At 48.1% G+C, this 11005-nt stretch overlaps 1 long non-coding RNA gene across 1 annotated transcript; it reads left to right on the top strand.

The window, feature by feature from the left end:
• The first annotated feature begins 1012 nt into the window (after positions 1 to 1012).
• LOC113968758 lies at positions 1013 to 9625 on the top strand. Its single transcript, XR_003534644.1, has 3 exons — positions 1013 to 1339; positions 1650 to 1760; positions 9335 to 9625. It is a non-coding gene; the product is annotated as an uncharacterized LOC113968758 (long non-coding RNA).
• The last annotated feature ends 1380 nt before the right edge of the window (positions 9626 to 11005 follow it).

The following is an 11005-nucleotide window of genomic DNA, read 5'->3' as shown; positions in this document are numbered from 1 at the left end:
TACAGGCTGCTGATATAAAGGGTTTATTCATGAGCTTAACCTAATTACTGTCCTGAGAAACAAAGCCTGGTTTGCAGTGAATATCCTTTTGATATCCATCATCTGAATATTGCCTAATAAAGTTAGCAAATGGCCTCCCAATGAACCAAAAGGATTCAGTGGCTCATCCAGCAAAAAAAGGAAAAAAAAAATGGATCAGGGTTTTACCCAGACTGACAGAAATGTTTAAAATTCTCAGTGCATGGCTTGGCTGGGGGATTAATATGCATTTTTTTCCTGTCTTGAGATGAAAAACACCGTCTGGATTTAATGCAACACTTCCAAAATTGCTGATGTGAGTCTCTGGGAAAGCTGTTTTATAAACACACCGGAGAGTTTAGCAGAGACAAAGTTCACTTTGAGGAGCTGCAACACTTGTAATCAGGAATTGAAATGTATTCATGGATTTGCAGGACTTAAAAGGCAGGAATTTAAGTGCCTTCATGTATTTTCCTCGCTTGGAACAAAGATGATCCATTTTTCATGGAAGCAAAGCTCCCTGGGGTTGAGTTTGCTCTGGGGAGATAATTAAGAGGGATCAATAAATAGTGATGGATTGAGTTTTGGCCTGCCTGGGTGCCTGGACTGGCTCAGCTGCTGCTGGAGTCACCTCCCAGGATCTCAGGGTGGAGTTGGCACGGGGAATGGTTTTATAGAGTCGTGGAATCATGGAATTGTTAAGGTTGGAAAAGATCTCTCCAAGTCCAACCATCAACCGGCACCACCACGTTCACCACTAAACCACGTCCTCTAGTGCCACATCCACGTGGGTTTGGGACACTTCCAGGCTTGGTGACACCACCACTGAACTATCACTTGGTCAGATTTCTCTGGTGCTGATGGAAATGTTGGTTTAAAAGCTCATTTTTAGCCCTTCCTGACACTCGTCTCAAGGCCAATATTTCTTGTTCTGCTCTTCCACAGGCTCCCCAGGGCAGTGGTCACGGCTCCAAGGCTGCCAGAGCTCCAGGAGTGTTTGGACAATGCCCTCAGGGACAGGGTGGGATTCTTGGGGTGTCTGGGCAGGAGTTGGACTCAATCCTGGTGGGTCCCTTCCAGCTCAGGGTGTTCTGTGACTCATTTATCTTGTCTGTTGGGGGAAAAATAGAAGTGGTAAGTGAAGACAAAAATGACCTTTTTTTTTTTTTCCTCCTAGAGATCATAATTCTATTATGTGAACTCTTGGACAATAAAATTTAGATTTAAAAGTCCTTCCCTGAAGCAGAAACCCAGCTTACCCTGGGTTAAAACCAGCAGATTCTGATGCCCTCACTGCTGCCTGCCTGCTTGGATCTTCCAGGTGTGTGTGAAGAAGGTTGGGACAGTCTTTATGTTCTTCATCTTGGGCTGGGATAATTGAATTTAATTCTAACATATCCTCAGTGGAAAATGCCCTTTTCCAGGAGCCCCTTGCAGCATGTTCTGGCTGCTCCTCTGAGTGCCACCATCCAGCTCCGAGCTGGATTTCGGTGCTTCACTAGGAAAATCCTTATTTCAGTTCCCTCTTCAGTGGCTCTTTGGCTTGGACAGAGTGTCTGAATTAATGAGTTAATGGCAGTTTGGCATCTTTGCTCCTTAACGGGCTCCCTCTGATTGATTTGTCCTGGCAGGTTCCCCCGTGCTCCGTGTGTCACTCCCACCATTCCATTCCCTGCCTGCCGAGGGCTGGATGAGGATCTGGAGCCAACTGGAGCTTAATGGGATCTGCACCACTTTTAAAGGTGAGTTATGGAATCACATGGAATATCTGGACACACTTAATAACTTCCTGATGCCACAACAAACCCGAAGGTCTGTGTTGTCTCAGAGCAGCCCCTGCTCACCAGATGCTGTTGTACTGCCCTTGGTGGATATTTTTATAATTAGAAACTTTTTTTTTTTTTCCTGAGCTCCAGTAGCTCTTAAATAAAAAATTGATCCCGGGGAATTATATTGTTGAATATTAAAGTCAGTATTTATTTGCAAAGAGTCACTCTGGGGGTGCCTAATTTGCCGAGGTTTTCTGCTCAGGCTGCAAAATGCTGCAATAAAACTCAGTGATTGATGTTTATGATCAGATTAAATGGTTTAGCTGTGGGGATCAAAGTTATAAATTCCAGCCCTCCCCAGGCTGGGATTGGCCACCAGAGATCCTGCCAAGTGCCAGCGTTTTTTTAATGAGCTCATTTATTTTCAGGCTCCAACAGCATCAACTTTTTGTAGTTTATTGAAAGTGTGTTTAAAACAGCGACGTGCCAGGTGTCAAAAGGCCTGGATGTGGTTTGTGTTTGCTGGGTCAAACATCCCAGTGGGGAAAAGCAGGAGTTAAAAGCAGAGAATTGGATTTCCAAGGAAAGCCTTGAGGAAAGTGAGGGATGTCATCCCCTGGCTCTGTGCTGGTATCATTTGTTTCTTCTGCTTTTTGGTCGTTTCACTAAAAATGTGGGGCCTCAAACGCAGGGATGGCCCTGGGGCTGCCTCCCTGCTGTGCTGCAAAGGGAACCATTGCCTGGTTATCCCTGGAGATGAAATGTTTCCATCCCCAAGTGTGGTGGAGGGACCACAGGGACACAATTGGAGCTCGGAGCAGAGCTCTGAGGTCACTGAGTCGTTGTAGAACCGGTTGGATTCAGGTTTAATGGTTGGTTTTTTCCCTGTTGGGAGACTGACCCTGGTGACTCCAGCGTTTTCCCCCCACTGTTGCTGAAAGGAGAGGAAACCGAGGTTTCTGTAAAGGGCAGGAGGATGGAAACACCTGATTTGATTTGCTCAGAGCTGATAGAGCAGGGCTGGGATCTCAAAGGCAGAATAGAGAATTGATGAAAGGAATACTGAGATCATTTTGTTAAGGTTGCTCTTAAGCCCTGTATCTGAAAACTACCAGAGAATGGCTCAAATTTAGTCTGCTGTTAGTGAGGACTAAATTCTATTTCCTTCCTGGCAGTGGGAGATTTATAATTGGGGTAAAACCTGAGCTCTGAATTAATCTCCAGAGCAGAATTGTAGCATCAAAGCTCGACATTGTCTTCCTGTCCCCGGGACATTCTTTGTTAGAGAATCATTTGTTTTACTCCAAAGAGGGCCTTTTTCTCTCTCTATTAAAAAGTTGGTCTTTTTTTTCTCCTCGTGGCTGCTTTTACTCTGGGGAGATTCTGATTAAACACTTTGGTTCAAAAGCGTTTGCACAGCGGAGTCATTTTGGGAGGGCAGGAATCGTTAGGGATGCTGGGGGTGTTGGGGGTTCAAAGCAGGCTCTGCTTCATTCCTCCTGCATCAGCACATTGGATGCTCTTCCCTGGCTTCAGGAGAAGTGAGGGGCTCTTTCAAAGGGCAGAAAAAATGATTCAAAGTGGTGTCATTTAAAGGAGCAGCTCGTTGATATCCCAGCCAGTCGGGCAGGGGGATGATTCCTTAATTTTGTGGCTGTGGGAAGGACGTGCCCAAAGCCCCCCCTGGGTGAGTGGGATCCCCCTTTGTGCACCCTGCTGGGGGTGTGCTGGCTTTGGCATTGCTGGGAGGGCAGAACAGAGCCATGGAATCTTTGGGGTTGGAAAAGCCCTCCAAGATCATGGAGTCCAACCATTCCCAGCACTGCCAAGGCCCCACCACTGACTCATGTCCCCAAGTGCCATATCCAAGGGATTTTAAATCCCTCCAAGGATGGGCATCCACCCCTGCCCTGGGCAGCTGTGCCAGGGCTGAACAGCCTTTTCCATGGAGGAATTCTCCCAATATCCAACCTGACCCTCCCCTGGCACAGCCGGAGGCCGTTCCCTCTCCTCCTGTCCCTTGTTCCCTGGGAGCAGAGCCCGACCCCCCCCGGCTCCCCCCTCCTGTCAGGGAGTTGCAGAGCCAGAAGGTCCCCCCTGAGCCTCCTTTGCTCCAGGCTGAGCCCCCCCAGCTCCCTCAGTTCTCCTGCTGCTCCAGCCCCTTCCCAGCTCTGTTCCCTTCCCCGGACACGCTCCAGCCCCTCGTGTGTAGTTTGTAGGAGTCAGCCCAGCCCTTCCTGCTGTAATTGCACCTTTACCTCGGAAGCCCTGGTGGAAAATAATTAAATTCCAGAAAAGTCTGTCTGGTTTTGAGCCCCTGAGGGGATCAATTAGATGTGATGGTGGTAACTGCAGCTTTTAAGCAAATATCTGGGTTTTTTAAAGGAATTAGGTGAGGTCTTTTGCTCGTCGGGGAGCTGAAGGCTGTGTTTCCATGTTTCCCTCACTTTTCCTGGGAAGTCTGAGGAATGTCTCAGGAGGAGCCATTTACACCCAAGAAACAGAGGCAGGAAGATGTTGAGGGATGCAGGATTTCTGTATCTTGGCACAGACTTTCCCCAGAGAAGATATGGCTGCCAAATCCCTGGAAGTGCTCAAGGTCAGGTTGGACAGGGCTTGGAGCAACTTGAGCTAGTGGAAGGTGGAATGAGATGAGCTTTAAGGTCCCTTCCAACCAAACCATTCCATGATTTATGATTTCTATCTGCTTAAACAAAAGGGATTAGTGTGGACTCAAGCCTGATCTAGAGTTTGACCCCTTTGGAGAAGGGGATTTTCCTCCCTGGGATGCAGCTCCAGCAGCAGCACAAGCTGCTTTCTGGGAGCACTGGAGGAGCATCACCCACCTCCTGCAGCAGAGGGAAATAAAGCACCGGAATTATCCTAATAAATTACAATAATTGTGCCTGGCAGCAGGAGGTAATTTAAACCAGATTAATCTAACAAGCCTTAAAGATGAATAAATAATAAACATCTTCATGCATTGGGAATCTCATTCGGAATGAATATTAATTACTGCTCATAAACCCGCTGCCAAAATCGATCCGTGTGGAGGAGGCACAAGGTATTAAGTGCAGTAAATTGGACAGAGCCCAGATGAATATTCCCATTATCTGTTCAAGTGGGATGGTGCAGGTGGACAGAGCCCACATGAATATTCCCAGCATCCATTAAAGTTGGATCGTGCTGTCACTGGCTGAGGGGAAGCTTTGGAACAGGGGCTGGTGGTGCTTTAGCTTTGATGTTGTTTCCCTTGTTTCCTGGCAGGTGGGATGGCTGGATCACTGGGTTAGTGTGGGAATTATCCAGAGTTTCTGTGGGAAGGAAGGGAAGCCCAGGTGATGCCATGGGAGGGGTGGCTGGTGCCACTGGATGTGCCACAGCACATCCCCCTCCTGCTGCTGTGCTGATCCATGGAGTCGGGAATCAGGAGTCTCCTCCTCACCTCTGCAGGGATAAAAACCAGAGGAAAGCTTTTTTTCCCCTGAAAAAATGGTCCCCAAGGCAGGGTGACGTGTTGGGGGGGGTTCCCTCTGTGCCCTGGGTGTGCTGGGAGGGGGTATTTCAACTGGAGCAAACTGGGGACCCGCTCCCTTCGGAGTGGGAACATCTGGAAGATGGATGAGAGGGAACATCTGCACCATCTGCTCTGGTGGAGCTTTATCCTTCATCCTCTCCCCTTGCTGCACTGCTGTTGTGTTTGGTTGATATCCATCATTCCCTCCCATCATTCCCGTTCTCCTTAGGCCAAGGCTTTCTCCAGGAAAATGCTTTGCTTGGCACAAAGCTGTACCAAGGGCTCCTAAAGGGAATTTCCCCCTGCTCCCTTTTTCTCTGCATGGCTTGGGCAAAGAGAGTTTTGCCTGTACACAGCACAGGCACCAGGATCTTGCTTTTGGTGGACATCTGCTGAGTGTCAGAGTGGAAAACGAGCTGGGAAGGGTAACTGGGATGTTTGGAGCTGCAGTGTCCTGCTGGGATGAGCTGGGGGGTGCTGGCTTGAGGTGGCAGGAGGGAAGATCCCGTGTGGGATTCCTGGGAACACTGGGTACTGTCACCCTCCCAGGGAGGCCGTGTTTGCATCTTGGTTTAAATTGTAAAGCCTGGCAGGATTAAATGAAGGTCACTGGTTGGAAAACGTGCCAGGGCTGGTTTAAGAAGGATCATAAAATAAAGTGCAGCCTGGAAAAGCTCCGGGTGGGATTCCATGTGAGGCTCCTTGATCTTTGCCATGGAAGGGATTCGCTGCCTGTGCCGTGTCTGAGATGGGCTGATGCTGCACTTGGGAGGGTTTGGAGGCTGCTGGGATCCCTGGGGCTTGGAGATAAGTGGGAAAGGGAGCAGGAAAGGAGAAATTCATCCTTGTGGCCTCCTGAGCAGGGGGTTGGCTCAGGTGTGTGTTGAGCAGCTGCTCGTGGAATGAAGTGTGTGAGTGAAGGTGGGTGCAGGGAGAGGGAAGGGCTGGAGAGCACTGGGGGGATGGAGCTCATCCCCAGGGATTTGTCCATCTACAGATTTTTCCATGACCTGGGAGCCCAGAACACTCCTGGTTTGGTCTGACACCTGAAGTGATGTGGGTGCCCAGCCCTGCAGGGACACCATGTGCCAGATGGGAGGGTGTCCTTGTCCAGGATAAAATCCTCTTGGCTGGGAATTGCACAGGAATCCCAGGAATCTTTCTGCTCTTCCTCTGCCCGTGTTGTGACTCTTTGTTAAATAGAAGGGTCTCCTGTTGTAAAAAGTGTTCTGAGCTAATTAAAGCCCCCATCAGCCCCCAAATAGAAATAATTCCTATTTCCCAATTACCAGGTGTCTGTCCTGCCTTCACCTGCAGCTTCAACACCCGGGAAATGTCGTCTTTACTTGCAGCAGCATTTGAAAAATGGTAACAAGCAGCTTTCCATGCTCCATGTTAGAGCTGGAGGGACAAATCCAGGGATATTGGATCCAGTTTTGAGCTGTGTGCAGGTTTGAACACTTCAAAATTGCAGAGCCCCTTTAGATGAGAAATGAACTTTGAAATAGGAAGGTGAGGCCCAGCCTGGGATCAGCAGAGCAGGAACTGGATTTAAAATCATAGAAGTGCCATGGGCTGAGCTCCTGAGCTTCCCTGGGAGAAAGCTGGGAAGCACAGAACCCGGCATTTCCCAGGATCACAGAATCCCACACTGGTTTGGGTTGGAAGGGACCTTAAAGCTCCTCTCATTCCAAACCCCTGCCATGGGTGGGACACCTTCCACAGCCCAAAATTATGCCTGTAAATTGTGATGTGATGCTGGGGAGGATGTGAGCAGCATCCATATGGTCCAGCTGGGGACTTCTGAGAGTGTTTTACTACAGATCCCTTGCCAAGGACTTCCCAGAGGTTGTTCTTTGCTGTGCTGGGAACAAAGTGTGACGAGTTTGACCTGTCTGGAGGAGCTGCTCCCTTGCCTGGCTGCTTGGCAAGATTTAAATCCTGCTGCTGTCTCCCATCGATCCCCAATAATTGCTTTAATAGCAGGCCTGGTGTAAACAGTGAGGAGGTTTCTGTCACTCAGGTAATGAAATCACATCTGTTTTGGCTGGGAAGGAATTTATCCTTGGCTTGGTGTCGTCTCCCCAGGATGAGGAAGCTCCTTGCTCTGAGCCCAGGCACTCCAAACCTGCATCTCCCTGGAAAAATGGATTAGGGGCAGAGATGGGGAGGGCAGAGGTTTGGGGAAAGAAATTCTTTAAAGTAGCAGAGCAGTTACTTCTGTTAGACAAGAAAACAGCAGCTCATTGCTTGTGTTTTAGGCTGTAATTCCAACAAAATCTCGTGGGTTCACTCGTGTTTTCTCTTTGGGCTCCTTTAGCAATGCCAGTTGTGCCCTCCCCTCTCATCCAGGAGCTGTTTTCCAGCTCGGGGTGATGCTCTTCCATGGATCAGATGTAAATGGTTTGAATTTGGATTAAACAAAACTAGCAGCACCTTTCTCTTCCCTCCCCATCCCAGTTCAGTTTGTGACCAAATACAGACTTCTTGCTCCTCCCATGAGGAATCCTAGAACAGATTGGGTTGGAAGGAACTTTTAATGGTCATCTAATTTAGCCCCAAATCCTCTATTTTAATAATCCTCTAATCTAATCTATCCCCAAATCTCCTATTTATTCCCACTGGTTCACACTTCTCAACATCCAACAGTGGGTGAGAAGCCAATGGAATTTGTGAGGTGGGAAAAGAAGAGTTATGAAACAAAGATCAGAAGAATAAGGCCCTTCAAGAATAAGATAAACAGCTCAACAAAGAGACCCTTTGCTCTACCAGAGCTTTGGGAGCTTCATTGCTTTTTCCTTTCTCTATAATTTTAACACACAGAAGCCCTTGCAGCAGCCCAGGGCTTCACCCACACCCTGCTCCTGGGGAGGAAGGATTTGTGACACCTTTAAGTTTGCCCAGGGGTTTTGTAGAGATATTTACCCGTTGGCAGAAAGCCAGGGAAGAGGATTTTGGCCCCAAAAATCAGACCCCAACCACTCCAAACCCAGGGCAGTGGCAGCTCCTTCAGTGCAACGAGTGTCTGGGACTGAAGGGGGGATTTGCAGTCACTGGGATGGGCAGTTCTTGGAATGGGCAGTTCTTGGAATGGGCAGTAGGACAGGAAAAATTTCAAAATATTGTTCAGAGCAGTGGCTATTTCATATACAAGTATTTTACTAAGATCTGATGTATAAATAGGGAAATAATTTTTCCACCACTCTAACAACTTCTCCCTTCACCAGTGGTTAGAAAAGAAGTCAGGAGTATTTTAAAAGATTTTGGGCTTTGATTTATTTACATGACAGCCAAATGACCAGAGAACACAGACTAAAATGACTCACAGAGATTTTTCTTTTCATAAAATTCCAACTTCTGCTTCGCCAAATATACAACTTCCCCTTCTTCCTTGCGTGGCAGAAGCTCTCAAACTCAACAAATCTCCAACAATAACTGGCAGAATGTGCCCACTTGGCTCCTAAACTCTCAATAACATGAAGCTCCAAACCATCAGAAAAATTCCCCCCACCTTTCTAAGGTGTGGGAAGCAGAGTCCAAGTGCAGATCTGGGTTTTTACCCTTCAGTAATGGTAATTTAATATAATTCAATCTACCACACCCAGGCCACTTGCATGTGATTTAACACACTGTTCATGCCCACTGTTGGCCCAAGGAAACGAGGCAGTGCTGGCAAAAAGCTTTTCATTCCTGCCACACCAAAAGTGATGATTTTGGCCACCCAGGGCAGGTTTTCAGGGAGTTGATGTGCTGTGTTTGACCTTCACGTGCAGAGGGTGAGCTCTGACAGTCTCCCTGTTGTGCTGCTGCCTTTTGATTATTATTTTGATTATTATCCCCCGACCCTGGGATTGTTTAATGGGCAGATTAGGATCTTGCTCGTGAGCTTTGGTTCATACCCACAGCTCTGCTCAGTGCAATCACCATAGTAACGTTGCAGGGGAATAATGTGCCTTATATTTTTATCCTGTGCTGAAATATCAGGGCTGGCTAATATTTCTCTTTACTTTTGTCCACTGCTCATCTTTAGGGGGGGCCAGAGGAGGTTGTGCCTTTGGTTTCCAGGGGATTGCAGCTTCTCCCGTGGATGTGGATCCAGCAGGACCCTGTGATGCTCGTGGAGGGTGGGAACACCTTGCTCTGGATCTCTTGTTCTGACCAGCACAAGCAAGAACAAAGTTCTGGCTTCAAACAACTGGTAATCAAATGGCACAAAGCCTGGTTTATACAAAGAAAATCGAGAAACTGAGGAGTAAAGTTAATTCAGGGTGTTGGGCTGTGTATTAGATTAGGTTTGGATTAGATATTAAGGAATTCTTGGCTGGGAGGGTGGGGAGGCCCTGGCACAGGTTGCCCAGAGAAGCTGTGGCTGCCCCTGGATCCCTGGGAGTGTCCAAGGCCAGGTTGGAGCAACCTGGGACAATGGAAGGTGTCCCTGCCCATGGCAGGGGGTGGCACTGGATGAGCTTTAAGGTCCCTTCCCACCCAAACCAGTCTGGGATGATGGTTCTGTGATGTGTTGGGGCTGTGCTGTGCTGCCCTGGGGGTTGTGTCCTGCAGAAGGTCTGGCTCTTTGGGCCCTGTGTCATTCTCATGAATCAACCTCATTAATTAATTAATTAGCTTGTTTATGTGGGTGATTTTAAAGGTTAACTTTCTTCCAAGAAGACCCAGGAATTCAGTTTCCCTGCAGATCTGTGCATTTTGGGGGAACGTAACCCTGACAATTACTGAGCTCTGTTATCTTCAGGTTCAAAAGCAAATTGAGCTCTTACACCCAGTGCAGCACGTGGTGAGCAGGGGCACCATTATCCCAGGGAGGAGCAGGATCTGGGATCAGCCATCCCATGCCAGTGTTGGTGCCCATGGATGCTGTGCCCTGGCTTTCCCTGCCCACTGAACCACGCTCTGCTCTGGGCTGGGGAATGAGAGAAAGCTCTTGTTCAGTACCACGTTGAGAAGGGAAACTCTGCCATCCTGAAAATAATAATTGGGTTGCCAGGATGTGTTTAAACAAGGGATAAATTATCCCTGGGCTTTGGCTCCCAATTTCACCCCTCCTGCACCAGAAACTCATTACACAGGCAGGAGTGATGGCCCAGCCAGGATTTCCAGCTTCCATTCTCCTTCCAATAACACTTTCTCCTATTGCATTATAATCTGGGGCTGATATCAACATGGATCATGCCTGGGCTCCCACGGATGATGAACCATTTGGAGAGTTTTCCATGTCCCCATTAAATGAACCCCAGTGACAGTAAATCATCCAGAGTCACTTCCCGTTGTTTTTCCACCTGAGCCTCTCTCAGATGGGAGAGGTGATAACGTGGTTTCCCAGCCCTTCCTCAGGAATACTGGGAATGGTTTTGGTTGCTGTTACAGCTCCTGCAGTGATTTTTCCAGGGAAGTCCTGTGTGTCCAGCCCAGCGTGTCTGAGGCTCCTCCATGAACCTTAATTCCTTCCCTACCTCCCAAAAAAACTGGAATCATCCACTCCACTGGACTTATTTGGCTTTGATATGGAGAAGAAAACATTAAACCTGTTCCTTGAGCTGTGGGTCAAAAATATGATGGTATTTTTGTTTCTGATCCCAAAAAAATGACTCTTTGTGGCATAAGCTGAGAGGTGTCATCCATATGATCCGTGCAGCTTCCCAAAGGGAGCAGAGCTGTGGCAGGGTGAGACATCCCCCTCTTTGGA

Source organism: Neopelma chrysocephalum, unplaced genomic scaffold, assembly GCF_003984885.1.
Source record: "Neopelma chrysocephalum unplaced genomic scaffold, ASM398488v2 Primary Assembly neopelma1_69, whole genome shotgun sequence".
In the NCBI taxonomy this organism is placed as follows: Eukaryota; Metazoa; Chordata; class Aves; order Passeriformes; family Pipridae; genus Neopelma; species Neopelma chrysocephalum.
The sequence above is the reverse complement of the archived record's forward strand: the minus strand, read 5'-3'. Positions and strand labels throughout refer to the sequence as shown.